The sequence below is a fragment of the Thermobia domestica genome, chromosome 2 (assembly GCF_964235325.1).
Source record: "Thermobia domestica chromosome 2, izTheDome1.hap1.1, whole genome shotgun sequence".
NCBI classification, from domain to species: Eukaryota; Metazoa; Arthropoda; class Insecta; order Zygentoma; family Lepismatidae; genus Thermobia; species Thermobia domestica.
The window spans coordinates 13,352,483-13,361,063 of NC_137455.1; the positions used below are offsets into that span (position 1 = coordinate 13,352,483).

The 8,581-nt window shown below is 37.1% G+C and overlaps 1 non-coding gene across 1 annotated transcript; it reads right to left on the minus strand.

The window, feature by feature from the left end:
* Positions 1-92: 92 nt before the first annotated feature.
* Positions 93-210, minus strand: TRNAL-CAA (transfer RNA leucine (anticodon CAA)). Its single transcript has 2 exons — positions 173-210; positions 93-138 (listed from the first exon to the last, which is right to left on the minus strand). It is a non-coding gene; the product is annotated as a tRNA-Leu (tRNA).
* Between the last annotated feature and the right edge of the window lie 8,371 nt (positions 211-8,581).

The window sequence follows — 8,581 nt, forward strand, 5'->3', positions numbered from 1 at the left end:
ATCATTTCTTAGATGTTCACGAGTAAAATTCTTCATTTTTAAAACGTATAAGTTCGAGAGGAATGTTGTCATATTATTAGGAAAAAAAATTCTGTCAGGAGTGGGATTCGAACCCACGCCCTCATACGAGGACCAGAATTACTCACTATCACATACTCAGCGTAAGCTCTCGCTTGAGTCTGGCGCCTTAGACCGCTCGGCCATCCTGACATTGCGCACGAAGTTGTTACGTTGAAATAGAAGTGGACTGAGACAGTTGTGTAATACTCCTACAGTGCGATAACCAGAGAGAGACAATTACGAAGTTTGCCTGGTAATCTATATATTTTATGTTTTTTTTTTTTTAAATTTAAATCTGTGAATAGTGATAGATTATTTAATTATATTCATCCAGTATGAGTACTTCCGTGTAGTCGAGTGGTTTGGGACTAAAGAATCAAGAAACGAGGCACCTAGCATCAAAATCCGCCATTTCGCTTAGTTTCGAGTAATCTTGCAAAAGATGCAGTGAAGCTCCATATACAAGCGTACAAAGTCCCATATTTAAACTACTTTTTTTAAAGTATGAAGTATTAAGCTTTTAAACAAAATTCTATTTTCATGGAATTCCTTTAGATCAAACATGTAACAAGCGATATATAACTCAATTTCGGTTAAAAAAAAAAAAAAAAAAAAAAAAAAGGTTTGGGGTCTTTTCACATTGACATTGAGTGTTCAAGGGAATGTGAAAAAATTCTAGTTATCAAAGAATTCGAGTTATTGAGGCCCAATCAGGGCTAAAAGTGAATCTGAAAAGGTAGGGGGACGTATGACTTCACGCCGTTCCTATCTTTGCTCAGTGTAATATTTAGAAAGTGGGAGAATGGCGTCCACTCACTTTGTATAAGTCAAATATCACGCAATACATCACACCGATTCGAACAAAATAACAAGCTTGAGGTTAGATTCTCATGTATAGCCCCCCCCCCAAAAAAAAAGTCAAAAGAAGAAACGGATTTTTGTAGCGTGAAACAGTATATTCTTAGATAATCGACATTTTTTATTATGCTGAAGGGAATTGTTATTTATTTACACATTTATATTTATTTATATGTCAAAACAAAGCCGACAACATTTAGGAGGTTATTCCTGACACCAAGATAAAGGGACCCATACACTATCAGTTTAACTGAAGGAAAGCCTGATCATGTCGTCAGAACTGAAGAAAAAACTGCGGATTGAAGGAATTTGCTTAGTTCAGTCAGTTCTTCATGGGGTTATTTGGACTGAAGATCGGTTATTTTGGACTGAAGAAACGAACCGTCTTTTGCTACAATAATTGTGCTATTAGCTGAAGGAAACAATACACAGTTGCCTCAGTTCAGGTTCTGTCATCATGGCAGCTAAAAGTTAGGCATTGTTGGTTTTTATTAAAGCCTACCGTGTTGGTTTTTATTAAAGCCTAAAGCTAAGCCTATAAAAGATAGGAGTTAAAAGAGTTGACGAAATTAAAAGAGTTGAAACCTCATTCAACACGCTTTACTGTTATTTAAAAAAATAAACAACCTACGGTCGGCATTTCGGAAGCAACTGCGGAAAGTGAACATCCGAGAATTTGGGGACTGGAGATGAGGAAGTGTACATTCCAAAGCTTTGATATTTGAAGCAGGGGCGAATCCAGGTGGGGGGCAATCGCCCCCCCAGACGAGGGAACTTTATTATTTTATATATAAATAAAACCCATCTCAGCGTTTGGAGCTCTTAAAAATAGCTGTAAGTAGTAGTATTACAACCCCCCCAAGTCCGTCCTGGATCCGCCCCTTATTTCAAGGAACTTTGAAGTGCACTCCACATAACATCTGATGAAACTGAAGCAACTGAACTGAAGGACTGAACTCGATTAACTGACGGTACTCCATACACTATCAGTTCAGTTCATCGTACAATCGGTTAAGTCAGTTTCTAGCTCAGTTGCACTGATCAGTTAAAACTGATAGTGTATGGGCTCCGTAATACAGAAAGTATAAACTACCTGGGTGCATAAGTACTTTCCTTCGGAGTTATAGGCTGCAGCAAACATGAAAAAAAAAAAAAAAGAACTTTAAAGGTCCATAGCTCCAAAACTATGGGACCCAGTGGCGTAGGGAAGGGGTAGGCCCAGGGGGGAATCGAGTTTTCAAGGAATCCCTGCTGTTCAAAGGGAAGGAAGGATAGAGAGTGAGGGCCTATATGCATATGGTAACCTCGAAGTTACTATTCTACTGTTTGACGTAGCAATGACCACAGTTTTCACGTGTCTTCTTTGACCGAACAGTTTCTTGCTGATCATAAAAGGAATTCCCGAAAAACATTACTTTAGACTACATTGCCACGTTAAATGAATCTTGTAGTTGTCATTTAAAAAAAAAAAAAAATCTTGAAACCCTACCGTATTTGACCATGTAAACAAAGTCTTGAAAGGAACACGCAACATTTTTTCCATCTTGCAAGGAGTTGAACAATGTGCAAAATTCTGGGACGTCTTGCTTGATACCTGCTATCGCCCTCCCGCTGACATAAAGGAAAAACCAGTTTCGCCGCTTCCGAAACAACGGATTCTTTTGGACAGGGAGGGGAAGTGCGTCAAAATACACTTTTTAATGAGGAGGTTCACTGTTTGTCCACTAGAGTGCAATGCTGCATGTGTGGAGACACCTTTCTTGCTTTCAAGAAGTTGTAACATCTAAATAGTAAATAGAAAGATCAGGTTGCATTTTTTTTTTTTTTTATGACAGTTACAAGATTCATTTAACGTGGCAATGTGGCCTTAGTTGAAGGGTTAAGAGTGAATGGACATGTTTGAAGCCGTAGAAAGCGGCGATCAATGGATTTCGGTAAATGCTCAGCAGCTAATTTAGTTTCCTTAACTTACAAGAAAGAAACCTTTGTGACTATGTCATAGCTATCTCTGATATTTGATTAATTAGAGCAGTTCAGAAGATTTGCTTGAGTTAGACGTGTTTAGAGCAAGGTGACCAGACGTCCCGTTTTAGCCGGGACAGTCCCTTATTTTCAACCGTTGTCCCGTTTTTTCTGATTCTCAAACGGGACGCCTAAATGTCTCGTTTTTAAGCAAACATGACCTAGGTGTCCCGTAATTATTATTCAAAATATAAATGGTCAATGCTAATTCTGCACTCTTCCGTACCAACACGCATTGGGAAGGTTCAGCCGTGCCCAGAACTTCTGAATATTCAAATGCGAATTGAGTGTTCTGTGGTTCAAGTGGGAATTGAGTCGTAATTCTGAGTGTTGAAGTAGTTAAAAGTATTGTTGGGTAGTACTTAAGTTAGAAACGCTGTGTTATCATTCTTACTTGTGTGTTTTGTAAATTGAAAACACTGCTGAGTCCCAAAATGCAATGTGGAAATCCCCCCCCCCTCCCGGTCGCCGATTCGTATGCGTCCCGTTTTTGAAAGTAAAAGTTCTGGTCACCTTGGTTTAGAGTGTCGAAATAAGAACTTCCTTTGGAATTGCAGAATGTCGGAAAACACACAAGAATAGTTAAAGTGGAAAAAGACAGTTGTGTTAATTTCGGTGAGGCAAATCATACAATCAAATAACCCCCCGCCAAAAAAAAAAAAAGTAACGGAGAAAAACTTAAACAAGATATTAATTTTGAGAAATACTCGAAAAATACTGAAATACTGTAGAAAAGTGGCTAGAACGAAAAGAAAAAGAAAAAGAAAGAGAGACAGTAGTGGTGTTAATTTTGGCGAAGAAAATGTCCAGGGATATACATAAATCCCAACACTAAGCTCTCCCAAACAAAAATCTTGGCTACGTTACTGATGGGACCTAACGTAGTCGGGTCAAGACTTCACTTAGGAACTAGTGCGTGCCCTATCCAAATATCCATGTTTCAGAATCCAAAGGTATTTCCGCAAAAATATTTATAGAGGTAGTTGGTAAGTACTTCAAATTATATGCCCGTAGCCAAACGCCCTCTATAAAAGTTATTGCGTGAGTACCTTAGGATTGTGAAACATGTATTTTTGGATAGAGCACATACTACAGTAGTTCCTAAGTGAAGCCTTGGCCCGACCAGTAGGTTCCATGGTGCAGGTATGGACCCTTAAAGTTCATTTTTTTCATGTTTTCGGCAGCGTATAACTGCGAAAGGAAGCATTTGTGCACCCAGGTTGGTCGATAGTTTTTGTCTTATCTTGGTGTCAGGAAATCACCTCCCTTTGTCGGTGTTGTTTTGAAACACCCTGTATAAAGTATATTAGCAAACTACATTGTTGATTGTCATTTCCTAATAGTGACATACACATGTGCTACTCTTTACGCTTATACTACTTACGACAATAATAATAATAATAATAATAATAATAATAATAATAATAATAATAATAATAATAATAATAATAATGATAATAATAATAATAATAATAATAATAATAATAATAATAATAATAATAATAATAATAATAATAATAATAGTAGTAGTAGTAGTAGTAACTAAAAAAGACATAAGAAAAATGAAAAGTTCTTTATTAGCAAAACGTTTTGTTTCCTTCTGATGAAGAAACTGGTTTAATGGAGAAACAGCAATAAAGATGAATTTTTGTTAGAAGTTACAGTACGTATTAATACGTATCATTGCTTTTATCCCTTTTGCGTTTTATTAGTCAGAAGGAAAAGGTTGTTTGGAACATGTTGAAGAGAGATATGGAAACAGCTGGCGAGTATGGACGCCCACTGTTTCGCTAATAACTGTGCCACTGACCGCTTTATCAGTGAAGTAATGGTCTTTTTTTTTTTTTTTTTTTTTACACAGTTTATCTCCTACGTTTTATTGTCAACTCCAAATATTTTACGTTGACAGTGTTACCAGCCTAACTCCTAATATTTCACTGTAGTTACTACAAGTTCGAAACAGTGTGCAGGTGAAATGCTGGTTTACTTTTCACTTCTGCACGAACACTTTTTCGCAAATTAAGACCACATACTTGTATCTAACAAGTTTGCACTGAAAGGGCGATTGTTTCCCCTGAGTTATATCTTCACGGTGTCCATAAAGTCTTATGTCATCCCGTGTATATTCGAAACGACTGCGAATATGTGCAAACGCAAAAACACGTCCGTCATCATTTAAAGGGGTTGAAATTGTGTGCTATAAAAGTTCCACCCCAGACCCACCCAAATAGGAGTACGGGGGTAAACTTGAACATTTCAAATGACAAAGGGGGTCGAGTAATTTGAACGGACTCGACAAAAGAACTTTTGCTTCTGAATTTGCTAGGTTGCCGACATCTAAATTGTCGTTGAAATCAAATTTTGGTGTGGTGGTCTTTGATGACGTTTAGATATCTGTTTTTTTTGTTGTTTTTTTTTGTAGGCAAGGGTGTAAGTATCGTAAATACTTCAGTAAAACGAGAAAATGATGGGTGATGGGGTGAAGATGTTGTTTCTGTGCATGTTGCCCTAGTTTTGCAAACGGAGGCCCATTTTGCTGTTATACTAAGGTTTTAAGAAATAATTATTTCAAAAGTGGGAATAAAGAGTTGCGTAAATATGGACATCAGAAAGAGAGATCAGTATTACCAGAATGTAAAAGTGTAGAGAAGTGGTAATCACTACAAGTTTTTAGATATGTAGGACTACATAGTTTCGCTTATTAAAAAGTAAACAACTCGTATACACAGTCCCAAATTACCTTAAAATTAGTTACATTGACGTGACTTAATCTATCCAGTGAAAAAGAGCATAGTTAATGAAGACAGTGTTTCAGTAGGAGATAGAATGACTAGGTGTATTGTACAGGGTGACCGAAAAGTAGATATACAGTTGCGTACTAATCAACTCATTGCTTTTTATATCATTTGTTATTGTTATCCATCAGGTAGACTTACTTTCTTTATTATTTGTTCTTAATGTCTTTTTACTTATATCTTCAGCTCGGAACAGCCGAAGCAAATCAACCTATATGCTAGAATGTTATACTTGATCAATGCAGAGGTGTATACCTACTTTTGGGCCACCCTGTATATGGTTTGCAGATGATGTGGCGCTTATTGAGAAATCTGGAAACTAAATCAGTAAGTTGTTAGGAAAGTTGAGGAAAAGCTGTGAAGACTATGGGATGAAAAAGCCATGGTGATTAGAACGAAGCGGCCAGAGTCAAATATAGAAGTAGGAGAGGAAAAAGTAGAGTGGGATTTTCGATACCTGAGTAGTATTACTAGTAAAGAGACAACGTGTAATAAAAGCAAGGATAGGGATGGCGATAGAAGCCTTAGGAGAAAGAAAATACTATTTTGTGGGACCTTGAATAAAGAGTTGAGTAAAAGATTCATAAAATGCTTCGTGTGGAGTGTTGTACTGTATGGATCAGAAACATAGACATTACACAAAAATGATGAAAAATGACTGGAAACTTTCGAAATGTGAGTCTGGAGAAGAATAGAGAGAATTGGCTGGGTCAAGCGGAAAACGAATGAGATGATGCTAGAAATGGTGGAGGAAAAAAAAGAATAATTTTAGATATTATTAAGAAAAGGAAGAGAAACTGGTTGGGGCATTTGTTAATAAAGAACTTACAACGATAATGTTGTTATGTTGTTGTATATAGTATTGGCAATCTGTGCCAGTTTATTAAAAGGCGATCAGAGGCGAATTAGTGGAGCAGTATTACGTGTAAAGAAAAGAAAGATATATAGAGATGTTAAGAGATTATTATTCTTTTGTAATCGTAAATTAGAAAAAGAGCTGTTGCTATGGATACATAATAAATAAGTGTGTGTAGAGATAGACATCTTGTTATGTACGCTTCTCATGAGTGGATATTAAACTCAGTTAAGAAAGTAACAAAACGTATATGAGTTATATTATTATTTTATGGAAGTAATTTTAAGTAATAATATATACTATAGTCTTCTAAACTATATCACGAGGAACGTGCTAGATGGTATGGTGGCAGGAAAGAGAGGGAGAGGGCGAAGGAGGCTACAATTAATGAGGGATATCCATATCCAAACAGAAAAATCGTACGTGAAGACGAAGAGGTTAGCGGAAGAGCGAGAAGCATGAAAGATTCTCAGTTGGGGCAAGTCACCTGCCAATAATGGCAGAATACTAGAATGATGATGATAATGATTAGCGATGTCAAATATTTCTGTACAATTTGAATAATGCATTGAAAAAAGTTGTGAAGAGTGTACCCAAGAGAATATTGCAGATCAAAATCATTGAATAGCATGTTCTCGCTCACATAAGCTGCACTTTCCCCCAAAAATCTTCTAAAAGTAATAGTGCGGCTTATACAAGGTGTTTCAAAACTACACCGACAACATTTGGGAGGTGATTCCTGACACCAAAATAAGACAAAAAGTATAGACCAACTTGGGTGCATAAATGCTTCCTTTCGGAGGTTATAGGCTGCCGAAAATATGATTAAATGAACTTTAAAAATCCATAGCTCCCAAACTATGGGACCTACCCTAGTCGGGTCAAGACTTCACGTAAGAACTAGTATGTGTCGTATCCAAATATTCATGTTTCAGAATCCTGCGGTACTTCTGCAACAGTTTTTACAGAGGTAGTTAGTGAGTACTTCAAGTTATGTGCTCTTAGCCAAACTCCCTCTATAAAAATTGTTGCAGTACTGCAGGATTCTGAAATATGTATTTTTGGATAGGGCACATATTAATTCCTAATTGAAGTCTTGACCCGACTACTGTAGGTGCCATAGTTTTGGAGATATGGACCTTTAAAGTTCATTTTTTTTTTCATGTTTTCGGCAGCCTATAACCCTGAAAGGAAGCATTGGTGCACCCAGGTTGATCTATACTTCTTGTCTTATCTTGGTGACAGGAATCACCTCCCAAACATTGTCGGTGTTGTTTTGAAACACCCTGTATACGAGAATAATATGAGATTAGTATATCTGGTAACACAGCAGCTCTTACAAGATACATGCTTACTTGAAACATAAATAATTAATTGTTGTTAGGTTAATGTCACTTGTCAATCATTTAAGTGGGGGTGAAGTAGTTAGCACGATTGTTGGTCTCCTTAAGGAGAATCTGTATCTGCTAAATATAATTCTGTTAAGTATAAAAATAATGTTTTCTTTTACAGCTGCTCCAATATGAACTTATTTGGAATGGGGTCGAATAAATGACGCTCACACCAGAGCTGTGCACACTAGTACTAAATCGCCGTAGCCCTTAACAAGGAGAAAGCAGAGCTTGGTAAATTAACTTCGGGGCCATGTAACGCGAGCCAGTAGTGCACATTTAAAGTGTTAATATTATAAAGCGGGAGAGTGCAATGGCTAGAAATAGCGGAGAAAAGCTAACGACGACAATAGCATGGTGAGACTATGAGACTTGTAGCCAGGGCAGGCCCGTATTTAGGTACAGGTAAGTGCTATTCTGTGCTCGAGCACAGAGCGGCAGAATTTGGGGGCGGCAACATTTTAGATTTTTTTAAAGATTCACAAAAAAGTACACGTATTATTTAAAACTAGCAACCCATACAGTTCAGCGCAACAGCGAGAAAATATGTTCATGTGTTTAATTCGCTCTAATTACAGTAGTTACTAATTAGCTAGCTT